Source organism: Sciurus carolinensis, chromosome 13 (genome assembly GCF_902686445.1).
Source record: "Sciurus carolinensis chromosome 13, mSciCar1.2, whole genome shotgun sequence".
NCBI classification, from domain to species: domain Eukaryota; kingdom Metazoa; phylum Chordata; class Mammalia; order Rodentia; family Sciuridae; genus Sciurus; species Sciurus carolinensis.
Genome location: NC_062225.1, coordinates 26,444,544 through 26,457,295, shown reverse-complemented (window position 1 = coordinate 26,457,295; position 12,752 = coordinate 26,444,544). Strand labels below are relative to the sequence as shown.

At 41.6% G+C, this 12,752-nt stretch overlaps 1 protein-coding gene and 1 pseudogene across 9 annotated transcripts in view; one reads left to right on the top strand and one right to left on the bottom strand.

The window, feature by feature from the left end:
- Positions 1 to 12,752, top strand: part of Slc4a5 (solute carrier family 4 member 5) — a 122,314-nt gene that overhangs the window by 60,631 nt on the left and 48,931 nt on the right. The gene's annotated exons all lie outside the window — the stretch shown is intronic.
- On the bottom strand, positions 5,106 to 6,258 carry LOC124963480 (interferon regulatory factor 9-like; annotated as a pseudogene).

Below are 12,752 nucleotides of genomic sequence, written 5' to 3'. Positions count from 1 at the left end.
TGGTACCCAGGGGCAGTGATCTCTCCAGGGCTGGACCTGGGAAACCAGTCTATCCTCTTTCTCTGCTTCTTTCAGGACTTCTTGTTTGCCCTCTGCAGCTGGTTTCTTCTGTCTTTGGCCAACCTCAGCTTCCATGTTTACATCTACTCAAGGGATCATCCCACAGTGGGAGCCTATTCCTTATTCCCAAATTCTTCAGAGATTGATCTGCCCAACTTTGTCCCATCATTGTGGCTCAGATTAAAATTATGGGAAGGTATGGGGAGGGCTAGCCATGTCCTGGGAAAAACATCTCCATGGATGGTAGGCAGAGAAGACACCTCAAACAGATCTTTAAAACTTAGTAGTGAAGATATGCACTTAATGTGATCCATTATTTGGCCACAGTGATGCATCTAATGCCAACCAGGACTTTCAGAATGCTTCAAGTTGCCCTTGAGAGTTCAGGTGGTGGAGTTTTGCAAATTGAGGAAATATACATGTATAGATTTAGCCAGGCTTTGCTAGCCAGAGGGATGGCATAATTCCAGTTTTTCAACCCTTGCTGGAACCTGCGCAGGCACTGGGACCAAGTTGCTCAGTTTTCACTCTCAGCATAAGGAAATTTAGTTGCAGAAAAATAATTCATCAGAAAATTGGGTACATTGGGGCTTTTAATTTTTTTTTCTTTTAAAAATTTGTTCTTTTTAGATCCATATAACAGTAGAGTGTTTTTTGACATATTATACATACATGGAGTATAACTTCTTACTCTTGTGGTTGTACATGATGTGGCATTTCACTGGTTGGGTATTCATATATGAACATAGGAAAGATATGTCTGATTCATTCTACTGTCTTTCCTCTTCCCATTCCCCCCTTCCCTTTATCCCCCTTTGTCTAATCCAAAGAACTTCTTTACTTCATTCACCTCCCCCTTATTGTGTGTTAGCATCCACATATCAGAGAGAATATTCGGCCTTTAGTTTTTTGGGATCAGCTTATTTTACTTAGGATGATAGTCTCCAGTTCCATCCATTTATGAAAATGTCATAATTTCATTCTTCTTTATGGCCAAGTAATATTCTATTGTGTATATATCCACATTTTCTTTATTCGTGCATTTGTTGAAGGGCACCTATGTTGGTTCCATAGCTTAGTTATTGTGACTTGAACTGCTATAAACACCAATGTGACTGTGTCACTATAGTATGCTGATTTTAAATCCTTTGGGTATATGCCAAGGAGTGGAATAACTGGATCAAATGGTATTTCCATTCCAAGTTTTCCAAAGTGGTTGCACCCATTTTCAGTCCCACCAGCAATGTGTGAGTGTACTTTTTCACACTGGAGCTTTTAATTTTAAAGGGGCTCTATTTAAAAAGTACTCATGATCAGATATTGGCAACTTTTTCTGTCAAGAGCCAGGAAGAATTTGAGGCTTTTTGCTCACCAACGATCTCCCCCACCTCTTCTCCTTTCTGTTTTTTCTTCTTTTAACAACTCACAAGTATGTCAAATGTGCCTAGCCAGCTAGACATACAAGAATGGGCTGTGGGTGCTTGTAGCCCAGAGGGCATGGTTTCCAACCCATGAGCTATTTTAAAAGGCAGGTATGTAATCAGACGCACACACACACACACACACACACACACACAAAAAAAAAAAAAAAAACCCAGATCAATACCAGCTCAAAGACCTTGTCCTCAAACCCTGTCTTTCATAAATTGCATAACCTTGGGCACCCTTCTTATCTCTAAGGTTCTCAGTCTCCTCATCTATACAGTGAGAATACAGGATAGATTCAAGGATTACATGAAATAATACATGTAAAGCACTTAGTACCTAGAAAGTGCTCAGTGAGTTTTAGCCATTAGTCTAAGATAGAGGGACCCACTCTCCATCATTTGTCATTATTAGTAATGTCATGTGATAAGTGACACAAAGAGCAATGGCAGACAGAGGAAGGTGCAAGCTCTGCAACCTGGGCCCCTGGGGAGAACTCATCATGGAAGAAGTGGCCTTGGACAAAGGCCTGAATAGCAGAAGTGGAAGAGAGGGGACCTAGGTGGAGGAGCAGACCTCTCGTGACAATAGTAAGACTCTAAGGGAGATTGACAAGTCTGTGAACAAATGTCCCCATGAGGTAACTATAGCTAACTCCTGGACACAGACAAGGGGCCCTTAGAGAGGTTTGGTTCCAGAAGCCTTTCCCTGAAGGGGCCAGTTCAGGATTTGCCAGTAGCTTTGTCTGATGGCATTCACTTAGCTGGGGGATTCCCTCTCCCTTAAATGAAAGCATCATGGACCCTTCACCTGATGGTGGGGTTTGGAGCAGAGGCCACCCCTCTCCGTTCACCATAGCTCCCTAGAGTGCACACCTCTGCTCCACTCAGCCAGATGCAAGGCTGCAGTTATGCCCTCTCTGGGAAGGAAGGGTTCTCCAGGGAGTCCTGAACTCCCTGCTTCACCAAGGCCCTTCACCAAAGCTCCTGGCCAGCAAAAGGAGAGGATTTCAATCACAGGGAGTGGTTCAGTAATTGGAAAAAGTGGGTTCTTTCCAGAAAAGTCTAAGATAGAGGGCCCCATCTGTCTGGTCCAGGTCTCAGGCATATCTCATCTTCAGAGATGGAGGCTGCCAGACATCTTATCCTGAATCTTAAACATTTGATGCACTTGGCTAATGTACCTCATTCTGATACTAAGTGACTTTCTGATGATAATTTAGCTCTCCCTGTGCATCTACCTATAAGAAGAGAATGCACGGGTTAGAGAAGTAACTGGCCTCTATGACTGTTGTAAATCTCATTTTAAATTACTTAAGTTGACCTTTAGGTTTATCTAGCAGCCCTTGTGAATTTGGTTATCATTAGTCATCCTGTCTGGACCTCATCATCTCTGGGACACTAAAAAGACAAAATTCTCAGTCTAGACTAGGTTGAATACCCCAAAAGGCCTGTGAGGCCCTTCTGGTGCTCATCAGCCCCTCTTGGTATCTTCTAAATTTCTCCATATGTGTGTTGACACTGAATCTATGGATGCCCAGTCTTTTATACATTGTAATTTTCAAATTCACTGCCATGTTTGGTTTGTGAATATACACACCATATGTGTAGCTTAAATCAGTTGGAGAACAACTTGTTGCATTATCTCACATACATATTTTCATGCATGTACTTTATCTAGTTATGGATTTGCCAAGGAAATTGTAGGAATGGGCCAGAATTTGCTTAGGTATTCCCCTTTTGAAAATAAAAATTTTTCCATAGATCATTTCTTGGTGCCTCTGTCAAAGAGAAACTAGGGAGTACCCAATGTTTCCTTAGACAGCCCTAGAAAAAAATTTTAAGTGCTCATAAGTGAATGAACTTGGGTTTTTGATCTCTGCTGGGAAATTCAGGGTCCTGATATGACTCAAATATGAAGTTAAATGGCTTTGCTGGATAATGGAGAAAAACTCACATTCATATTACTTTTAAAGAAATGAATCTGTAAAAGTCACAACATTATTACAAACAGACCTTAGGCAAAAAGCAAAAACATGTCTTGGTGTTTTGCAACCACACATGGGAGTCAAGTTTTTGGGTTATGGGTGAGGGGATGGGTTGGGAGAGCTACAGAATGGTCTATACAGAACCAAGTCTAAGGCCACAGTGATAGTGGCCACAGTGTGGGTGTGCATTTTACAAATTTTAGGTGAATGAACTTAACTTCATGAAAGAAACAAATTCACACAAATATAATTCTTAACACAAATATGTAGAGACAACATAGCCTTAACATTAAAAGTTGCATTCTTAACTCAGTGAGACCCTGTCTCTAAATAAAATACAAAATAGGACTGGGGATGTGGCTCATAGTCAAGTGCCCCTGAGTTCAATCCCCAGTAACCCCCCCCCTCCAAAAATTGCATTTTTGTTTGTTTTGACAAACTAACCAAGACACAATTTAATTACAATGATATGCAAAATAAATATAGATAGAAAGTACCTTCCTTCGATTACAATGTTTATGTATTGTCTGCAGATTTACTCTTATCCACCTAATGCCAGCTCATTTTATTTCCTTCTCAAAGATCTATGTCTTTCTTTTAAGAATTACTGATGTCTGATTCTCAGCCCCCTGAGATTCTAATGTAATCAGTCTGAGGTTCAGTCTGGATTTGGGAATCTGTAAACAGCTCTCAGATGATCCTAATATAACCTGGGGAGGGAACCAGAATTTAGGTCTCCTGGTGTCCAGCCCTTTCCACATCTTTCTTGAAGGAGAGCCTCCTGTCCTCCCAGCCTGTGGTTTGTGTTGGAAGCTCTGACTGTCCGGGGTGGCTCATCCCTTCTCCTGCTCTTGTTATTAAGGGAACAGCAGCGACCTCTAATTGCATCTTTGACCAAGTTACTAGGCACAGAAAAGGCCTCAGTTCTGGACACCCTCTGCGTGACAGAGAACTGCTTTCTGTGGCATGTGACTTTTCAAGGTTCTGTTCGGCTCCATCCTAGCCGAGAAAGAGGCACCTGATACTGCCTCTGGCACATACACAGGCAGAGGTTACCCGGCTGCCCAGGCCTGAGCAAAGTCCCTAAATGTCTTTTTCCAACCCAGAGATTTTTCTTTCCACTTGACCTGCTTTTCCAACTCTAATTCCCCACATTTTGAAGCCAACTATGGTATAAAGCTCACTTTGCAGTGAGTTGTTTGGGATTACATTAACCATTTTGTCAGGCCTCCATGAGTTTTTAAGCCTGGCTTGACCAGAGACTTTTTTTTTTTTTTTTCAATCTTTCAATAATTTTTTTATTTTAAATCCTTAGTAGACTTAGGAAGAAAATATAAAGTGGTTGGCTTTTGAGTTGGAGTTTGGGTGAAGAGGGAGAGGCCCCTCTGAGTTTTCATCACTTGGAATTTCCCAGTTCCTTAAAGAAAAAGAGGGTATGTCTCAGAAAGTTTTTAAAAGGATGAAAACAATCCTTGAGTTTCTCATAAGCCAGGGTGGGCAAGAAGTTCAATGACATAATTCACAGCCATGACAGTCATCACAAAGGGAAGCAGAAAAGCAGAGTGAAGAATTAGTCTATTTCAAAGAAGATAGGAGGAATAGAGAGGTGGGGGCAGCAGGTGAGTCCCCCAGACTACACCAGGAAAAAAGTGGCTGCATGCATCTCTGGAGTCTCCAATAAATGTCGGGCAAAGGCCTGCTCCATTTGCACTGCGATAAGATTCTGTGAGGTAAGGCTGGGATCAGGACTCTCCTCCCAGAAATGCAGTGCTACCTGGAACTTGGGTAGGGGGCCCAGGCCCCAGAAGTACCTGTCCAAGTCTCTGCAGAAATAGGTGGTTTGGAAGAGCTCCACACACACGTTGCTGGGCAGCATGTGCGGGCCCGGTCCAGGTGGGGCATAGGGTGCATTCCAGGAGATGGGGATGGGGCAAAGGCGTTGTACAGAGACCTCTGGAGTTACCGGCCACCCAGATGCCTCTCTCGATCTGGCTCAGGAGGTGCCGGACGGGTTCTAATGGATCAGACTTGAGAAATATGACCTGTTCCATGCTGCTCCTGGAGCCTGAGGGCTCAGCCACGAGGCGGCAGTCCAGGCTGTGCACCTGGGCTGTGCCTACCACACGCCCACCGTAGATGAAGGTGAGCAGCAGCAAGTAGTCTGAGTCCAGAGGGAGAAGATGCTCCATGGATACCTGATCCTCAGTGGTATCTGCACCTTCCTGTGGCTCAGGGCTGCTGCTGCTGCTGCTCCTACAGTCTGAGTGGCTTGCTTCCCCATTGATCCTTACCTCATTATCAAGGGGGTCCTGGAGGTAGGTAGGACTGAGTGCACAGTTGTTCATGGTACCCTCATCCTCCTCCCTCTCAGAGGACATGGAACTGTGGTGTCGCTTCGATGGTGATTTCTGGGTCTCTGGTTGGGCAGGGAGGATACCCGATAGTAGCAGCCATTATACCCTGTAGGGTTTGGCAACATCCATATGGTGTCTCTTAGGAACCTCTTCAAATTCAGGACTCTTGTTGAGGGCACAACGCAGATGAGTCTTCCAGGTAGCAGGGACTCCTATGTCGCCCTCCTTGTCCTTTCCCTAAATATAGCCCAGGCCTTGAAGAAGGCAGTATCTGGTCCTCCCAGGAGTCCTGTTTGCTGTGTGCTTCCAGGGAATCCAGAACATGGTCTTAGCTGTGTTGTCCCAGCACACTCCTGGGAACTTCCTGCTCTCCACTTGTTCCACAACCCACTTCTGGAACTTTCAGGTAGAGCGTGCCCTGCCTGTTGCCATCCCGAGTTGCTGTATGGGCTGTCTCAGGGATCCGGGAATCTAAGCTCTGCTCTAGCCTAGGCAGCTTCCTGATCTCTCCCGGCCAGAGACTTTTTAAAGAGCTCATTCCTTTATTTACTTTAGAATTGTTTAAGCATTTTATTATGGAAAATTTAAATTTATACAAAAGTAGTATGCAGTAGAAAGTTCACCACTAGCTTCAACAGTTACCAGCTAACTCAGGGCCAATCTTGTCCCTCTATTCCCCTCCCCCACAAGATCATGTTGACAGATCCCAGACACTGTCCGATTCCATCTGTAGATACTTCAGTATGTGTCTCTAAAAGAAGGGCCATAATTCAAAAGTGGAGCCAAGGGTAAGAAAGGGCTTTTTTCCTTGTTTATTTTTTCTAGATATAAACAGATGTGTATTAGAAAACAATCCTTCATGTGCAACTAACGTATTACAATCACAGAACTCAGACAAAATTGCATTTATTCATCCTGAGGTTTCACATTTTAGTAACTTTCCCCATTTAATTTTAAAACTCTCCTAAGTTGAACATTACATATTGTCTCCTTAAAAGAAAATTTTAGACTTTTAAAATTCAAGTTTATTTTCTCTAGTTGTAGATGAAATCTCAAACAAATTAATTTTCATGCTCCTAGGAACTTCTGCCTACCACTTACTTCAAAAATAAAAATAGTTATTTATTTCAACATTGTACATTATTACCAAAAAGATATTTACAAGGGAATATAGTAATTATTTAGGAAATAATGACTTGATAAAAGTAAAATTAGCCACTCCTTTCCCACCTGAGTATTCAAAGCCAATACCTATACTAAATTGTTGCAATTATTATAACCTTATAATAAATCTTAATATCTGGAAGGCAAAAAAAAAGATAAGGCTATTTCTTCTTATAATAACACTGTCAGATCTAAAAAGAAACAATAGGAATTCCTTAACTCCACCAAATTATCCAGGAAGTATTCATATTTCCCAGATCATTTCATATTTTTTCATAAATTGGTATACCCACTGTATTGGGGGATACAACTCTTAAATCATTTTCAGTCTACAACTTCCCCCTCCTTCCTCCCCAATTTGCACTTGTTATTAAAGGAACTGCGTCATCTGTCCTGTATGGTTTTCCACATTTTGTTCATTGCCTACCTGTGGGGTTGTTTAACATGCTCCTCTGACCCCTGTATTTCCTGTAAATTCACAGTTGGGTCCAAGTTTGTCTGACTCCAGTCTGACTTGACTTTTCTTTTAGTACTCGGGATTGAACCCAGGAGCACTTTACCACTGAGCTACATTCATTTTTATTTTGAGACAAGTCTCACTAAGTTGATGAGCTATGCAAGTTATCCAGACTGGCCTCGAACTTGCAATCCTCCTGCCTCAGGTTCCCCAGTCGCTAGAATTAGAGGCGTGCACCACAGCACAACATGCCCAGTTCATAGCTGGTGGTGTACACATCCACCAGAGGGCAGCTCATATCCTGCTCATCTTTGCCTATGTGCTTGATGTTGCTGGACTAGATGATGATTGCTTACTGTGCTCTGAGTATTTTAGGATTTTTTGTGATTCTGGGGATCAAACACAGGTCTGCATGCATATTAGGCAAGCCTTCTACCACTGAGCTACATCCCTAACCCAATCATTCTGAGTATTTTAAAGTATACCAACCTCCTTGAGTGTCAAGCTGTTTTATTTTTCCCAGTCATTTTGTCATGGCCAGACCACCCAAGGTGATCAGTGAGTTCTCACTACCCTTAGGCAGCAGGTGGAAGCATTGAAGAAGAGTAGATCTGGGGACACCAGAGAGGAAAACAGGGGTCCCTGTCCTCAAGAGGCTTAATGTCTGTTTGGCATTTGTTATAAACAGAAAGGAGGATTCAGTACAATTGTTATTTTAGGGTCTGAGCTTGAGAAGGCAGGAACTTTACCTAGAGTAGTCCATAGTACAGAGTTGCCTGGGTCCCAGTCCAGATACACTGTTGTAAATTGGACTAGGATATGACCTGGACATCAAGATTTTTAAAGCGTTTAGGGTATTCTTATGTGAAACCAAGATTAAGAATCATCATCCTAGAACGGTGGTTTCAAAATATGGTCCCTGGATTAATAGCATCAGTGCCACCTGGAAACTTGTTAGAAATGTTCAAATTCTTACTCTACCCAGCTCCCAGGCCCATTGAACTTGAAACTCTAGAGTGGGGTCCAGACATCTGTACTTTCCCAAAGACTCCAGATGATTCCATTGTGTGCTTCAATTTGAGGGCCATTGTCCTGGGTATTATAAGAGAAATAAGCAGAGCTGAGTATGGTGGCATACCTATAATCCCAGTCACTCAGGAGACTGAGGCAGGAGAATCACGTTTGAGAGCAGTCTCAGTAATTTAGTGAGAGCCTCAAAATAAAAGATAAAAAAGGGCTGGGATAAAACTCAGTGATAGAGTGCTCCTGGGCTCAATCCCTAGTACCACATATGGGGAGGGGGGATGAGGGTTTGTGGAGGATGTGGCACTTTCTCTGGGCAATAGAAAACAGAAAATGGGGTATTCTGCATGATATTCAGAGGTGATCTGCAGACCAGCAGTACCGGTACACTTGGGTGCATGTTAGAAATGTAGAATCTTGAATCCCCATCCCACACCTGCTGTTTAGAATCTGCATTTTGACAAAATCTCCATACACATTAAATTTGCCATGCACTGGTATAGGCACAGAGTGACTATGCTAGAGGTTCTGGAGATTCCCCTCTACCCCTTCAGCTGGTATCACTGGAGCCAATCCTAAGGAAAAGAAGCTGTACCCCATCTTGTATAAGGAGAATAGGCTCCCCTGTGCACATGGCCCTGTTTGCCTGCATCAGAACCAGACAATTCAAACTACCCAAAGTCATGCAGTTCTATGCGGCTGTGAAACAGGAGCTCCTTAACCCTCAAGGCACAAGGGAATAATCTGAAAGCTTCCATGGTTGGCCTGCCTTCCTGGTGGAGTAAATATTCAAGCATCAGTATTTAAAAAAAAAAAAATCTCTCCGAATAATGCCAATGAACAACCAAGGTTGAAAACCACTGCTTTCAATCTTCAGTCCTCCATGTTTCTTCATTCCACTCAAGGTCAATGTGAGCTAAACTTCTAGCTGTAGCCATTAAAAACACAAAACTAAGTTCCAGAGTACAGGCTTAGTGGTTCAACATCTAGATTCCCAAAGTAATTGCAAAGGGGACCAGAGATGTGGTCCTGGTGAAGTTCTCCAGTATCCTGGAATTTTAAAAAATCCAGTTTTTAGGATACTGGTAGTAGGATTCTGACATGCCTTGAACATGGAGATAGGTAACTTTTTCAGTAGACTGTGCTCAGGTGGATTGGTAACCTTGTCTCTGTGTGCATGGAGCTAATGTTTGGTATGTGAGTAACAATACAAATAGTTGAAGTTCTGGGAAGTAGAGAAGACACCTTGTCTTTGCTATCTGGAGTTAATAGAAGGGGCTTCAAAGAGGAGATGTGCTCTCACCTACTCCTTACAGGTGAAGTTGAGTTTGTACGGGCAGAAAGTCGAAGCGTGGGATGTTAGGGGAGAGATGCTGAGGATCCAGCATAGTAAATTTGTGAGACAATAAAGACAGCAACCAGCCCAAGTATCTCCATACACTGGACCACATCATACCTTGAAGTAAGTGGATGGGATAAGGCCATGGAGTAGTAGCAGAAGGGTCTTCAGTAACTGGTTGACAGTATAATTTGTCTTGTGTTTTCTTTAACAACATAAAGAACACACAAAATTTATTACATACTCAAGGCATGGGAGTATTAGCAAATGCTTGTGTATTTTTGAGCAAAACTAAGGTGACAGGGGGCAATCTGAATAGGAGAAAGACCTCAGGAAAAAGGTTGAGTATCCTCTCAACTGAAACATTTGGATTTGTCCACTGAACTCTTCCTTGAAAACTCTTAAGGTTAACACAAAATAAAACTTTTTAGAAAAACCTTACTCTTTTTTTTTAAACCTTCCTCTGGATGTCGTACAAACTTGGATCTAACATAATTTAAATGATACTCCCCCAAATAGATTTTCCAATGAAAAAAGTCAGCTGCAAATTGGAAGCCTCCAGGGAACTCTGGCTACAGTCCCTGTTTTAGGTGTTCACCTTTCAGGCCTCCTCTTATCAAACCTTCCCATATTGTGTCCATCTAATACCCCCTAAGGCTTGCCAGCTGCCTGATTAACTTGTCTCAAATAACTGTATTCAATGAAGAATTAAATGCTGATAATGCAAAGGACTCCTACAATTGTGTGAAGAGGAAATCTAAGGAAAAGATGTCCATCTTATTAGTAATCAAAAGAATGCAATGTAGCTTTTCAATTAACAAACAATCAAAGGTAAAAAAGAATGAAAATTATGGGGTTTGACAGACTCTAATGAAATGTAAGAACTCATGCACATTTTTAAAGACTATCTAAAATGGTGCATTTATGGACATGAAAGGATGCTCACCAACTTTTATGCCCTTGATGCCATTAATGTAAAGTTAACCTGAGCGTGTGCTCAGGTGCATGCATGCACGTGGAGATCTAGAATCATTGTCAGAAATATCAACCATGATGTCATCTGGTTGGGAAGGCTTTGAATGATTTTACTTTCTTCTTTTTTATTGTTTCTAAAATCACAGAGTAGTATTCTTTATTTTTAACATATTAACTAACAGAGTTTATTTTGTGTGCTGGGCACTGCACTAATTGCTCTATACTATTATTCCAGAAGAAAACAAAGGTGATGAGAGATTAAGGAATTTACCCAAGGTCCATTCTAGGAAGTGATGGAGCTGGGATTCAAAACCTGGTAGTCCTGCTCCACAGACTAGGCTCTTACTACACTAATTAGCCCAAATAGAATCAAAGTCTCTTAAATTCTGTCCCCTCAAAGGCTCACTACCCTCCTCAAAAGTAACCATTTGAATATTACTCAGCCATAAATAATGATAAAATTATGGCATTTGCAGGCAAATGGATGAAATTGGAGAATATCATGCTAAGTGAGATAAGCCAATCTCAAAAAACCAAAGGATGAATGATATCGCTAATAAGTGGATGATGACACATAATGGGGGGAGGGAGGGGTTAGTGTTAGGGTTAGAGTTAGGGGTAGGGAGGGGGGCAAGAATGGAGGAAGGAAGGACTGTATAGAGGGAAAAAGGGGTGGGAGGAGTGGGGGGAAGGTAAAAAATAACAGAATGAATCAAACAACATTACCCTATGTAAATTTATGATTACACAAATGGGATGCCTTTACGCCATGTACAAACAGAGAAACAACATGTATCCCATTTGTTTACAATAAAAATTAAAAAATAATAAAAAAAAGTAACCATTTGACATGAATCATTAAAAAACTTTTGCTAGGCATTTTCAGATGTGTGTGTGTGTGTGTGTGTGTGTGTATGCTTTTCTTTTTCATAAAATGAGATGGATGTGTTCCACCTATCAATATGTATAGTTCACCCTCATAATTTTTATTTACCTCTGGAGGGCATTCTTCAGCATGGATGTGTGGAATTGATGGAACCATGCTTCTGCTGGAAAAGCGGTGTGTGTGTGTGTGTGTGTGTGTGTGTGTGTGTGTGTGTATGCTTTTCTTTTTCATAAAATGAGATGGATGTGTTCCACCTATCAATATGTATAGTTCACCCTCATAATTTTTATTTACCTCTGGAGGGCATTCTTCAGCATGGATGTGTGGAATTGATGGAACCATGCTTCTGCTGGAAAAGCGGTGTGTGTGTGTGTGTGTGTGTGTGTGTGTGTGTGTGTAGCTAGTGTTGGTATATGCCAACACAATGCAAATAGCTGAAGTTCTGGGGGGCAAAGAGGTGTTTTCCAGTTTTTCTCCCTAACAGACAAAAGTTACAGTGAGCATCTTGTATACACATTCCTGGGTGTAGACGTGCAATTGTGATAATCTACTAGAAATAGAACCAATGGGTCAAAAAGCCAGGCACTCTGAATGTGGAAAGAAGCTGCCCACATCAAGAAGGCCGTGCCAGGGTCTGGAGATGTGGCTCTGTGGTACAGCATTCTCTGGCCTGTGTGAGGCATCAGGCTCGAGCCCCCAAACTACAAAATAAAATAATAAAATAAAATAAAAATAGCTGTGCCACTACATCTGCAGCACAAGTGTCCCTGTCCTCATATGTTCACCAACACAAGAAGTTGTCCATGTTTTCCATTCTTATGAGAAATGAAGAATGTTACTTCATTTATAATAATTTAGAAGCTCTTGGTTACTAGTGAAGTTGAGCATCTTTTCGTTTGTTTTTTGGTCACCTTCGTTTCTTCTCAGATTGTTTTCTTTTTTTAGATAATTTGAATTTTTCTTATTAATTTGAAGGACCTCTGTTATAGATATTCTCTTTTAATGTTCTATTTGATGCAAATGTTTTCCTCAGGGCGTTATTTTCTTCAAACTTGGTTATTTTTTATACCAAAGTTTTTATG